The sequence below is a fragment of the Engraulis encrasicolus genome, chromosome 5 (genome assembly GCF_034702125.1).
Source record: "Engraulis encrasicolus isolate BLACKSEA-1 chromosome 5, IST_EnEncr_1.0, whole genome shotgun sequence".
Lineage (NCBI taxonomy): Eukaryota > Metazoa > Chordata > Actinopteri > Clupeiformes > Engraulidae > Engraulis > Engraulis encrasicolus.
The window spans coordinates 50,696,795-50,699,294 of NC_085861.1; the positions used below are offsets into that span (position 1 = coordinate 50,696,795).

Below are 2,500 nucleotides of genomic sequence, written 5' to 3' on the forward strand. Positions count from 1 at the left end.
CATAGATGGACACACGCCAAACACAACCCTTCACTCCCCACCCCACCCCAAAAATAGCCCTGGCTCCAACTCCAGCTCCACTCGTCCTAGCTAGCACCAGCGACAGCAGCAGCATACGTTCATGTGTACAGCACATCACACTGCCCAAGCCGGCAGAGCCCTCTGTCGCAAAACAATGTCACCGGTGGCGCTGCACTGTGCTGCCCTGCGCTGCACAGGCACTGGCACAACAGCAGACCAAAGTCAATGTGCGCCACCGCCAAAGCCCGGCAAGGGCGATCGATTGGTGCGCTATCCAAAAGGGACTGATCTATCAGGACGGATGGGTAGTGATTAACGAGCAAGGCCATCATCATGGGAGAGCTAGGGGGAGGGGGAGGGGGATCTGTGTGTGTGTGTGTGTGTGTGTGTGTGTGTGTGTGTGTGTGTGTGTGTGTGTGTAGTACTGATGAGTGCTACACAAGGACAGACCTCAGTCGAGTTATGTTGATGGTGTAAGCTCTGTGTCAAATAATGTGTGTGTGTAGAGAGAGAGAGAGAGAGAGAGAGAGAGAGAGAGAGAGAGAGAGAGAGAGAGAGAGAGAGAGAGAGAGAGAGAGAGAGAGAGAGAGAGAGAGAGAGAGAGAGAGAGAGAGAGAGAGAGAGAGAGAGATGGACAGTTGAGAGGCCCAATACAGATGTGTGCAACTCTTGCAGACTCTTACAGTTGTGTTGACAATGTAAGCTTTCTCAAGTGAACTTTCTGTGTCAAATAGAAACTGTGTGTGTGTGTGTGTGTGTGTGTGTGTGTGTGTGTGTGTGTGTGTGTGTGTGTGTGTGTGTGTGTGTGTGTGTGTGTGTGTGAAAGAGGCTAAAAGGCAGGATATAAAATGAAATAGCCCACATTCCTGTAAAAGAAAGAGACAGTAGCCTTTGGGCAATAGACAAGACTGTACTTGCTAGTGAGAAAGGCAGAACACAAGGGAGTGTGCAAGGAGAGAGAGAGAGAGAGAGAGAGAGAGAGAGAGAGAGAGAGAGAGAGAGAGAGAGAGAGAGAGAGAGAGAGAGAGAGAGAGAGAGAGTTTGCTTCAAAAGTGGAGTGCATAAGAAAGGCCTCTCGGCAGGAAAGGGAAGTGGTAGCCTATGGGCCCCGTTTCTCACGAGGACCCGAGGTTGGCACAAAAGGATGTTCACCTGCTGCATGCACACACAGTCGCCAAAACACACACACACACACAACGCAGTGCAGCACTGCCGGTGACACACACAACCGTGTACAGACACACACACACAACGCAGTGCATCACTGCCGGTGACACACACAACCGTGTACAGACACACACACACACACACACACACACACACACACACACACACACACACACACACACACACACACACACACACACACACACACACACACACACACACACACACCTCAGTTACGAAATAAGGTAGGCCTACGCTACACCACAATGAAATACAATGGTAATATCATTCTCATTCAATCAGACAACAGAAAAGACTGCTGTAGTTCACCTTCCTGACTTTCTGTTTCACTATGGCATTTTTTGGGCCAGCCCAGAGCCCAGAGCCCACAGTGAGCTCAGCATGGCTTCCAGTCTTCCAGAAAAGGTGAACATATCTTTGCAGATGACTGCCCAATTGTTCATAATCACTGTGGCATTTCAAGAGCTGCTCCCCCTTTTTTCGGTCTCACAGTAGCTCTGCTCTACCACAGGAAAAAAGTGAGTGAGCCTACTTGACAGAACAGCTCTGTTTTTCTCCCTTTAGGGAATAACAAAGGTCTGTGTGGCGGAGGCAGCAGGTCGTAGTGTATTAACCAAAGGTGATGCCATTTCAACAGAGGCAGCATTACCTACAACACAACACCATCCACCACCACCCCCAAATCCCGCACTGGAACGTGGCGTATTATGAGGCCAATTGAACAGGCACTGATTCAGTCTAAATGCAAAGCCTTTCATTCAAGCCTTGAGGCTGATTAGATCAACGCAGGTCGATGGTCGGAGAGGGGATTACAAGTGAAATCTTTGTGTTGAGCTGTCGGTCAGATAACCAGTAACCAATTACTCGACTAGCCTAATAAACTCCTGTCCTGGCGGTCTGACTGCAACGATGACAAGGCAGCACACAGCTAAAGCCAGTACAACGACACACATCTGTCACGTTATGTTTAATGACATGTTTATACAATCCGACGAATGTTTAATAGGCTGGGGCACAAATATGCTGAAATATAAACGTAGTCCATGCATATTTGGTGCACTGGTGACTTTCATGCCTCATCCATGTGGGGCGGAATGAACCCCATGTCACAAACTGATGACAAGACGTCTGTCTTGAGCTGGGAAAACAATTATACTGTTACACAGCATGTTGATTTTATGATCAATATCAGAAAGTGTATGTCCGGTTAGCAGTGCAGTGGTGGCGATTGTTAACTCTCCCTTGTTGCTGTTGTCGGCTTTTGCATTTTCAGCAAATAATGTCTCGCTCA

General features: G+C 48.5%; 1 protein-coding gene across 7 annotated transcripts in view; it reads right to left on the reverse strand.

The window, feature by feature from the left end:
- Positions 1-2,500, reverse strand: part of arhgef1b (Rho guanine nucleotide exchange factor (GEF) 1b) — a 72,660-nt gene that overhangs the window by 69,402 nt on the left and 758 nt on the right. The gene's annotated exons all lie outside the window — the stretch shown is intronic.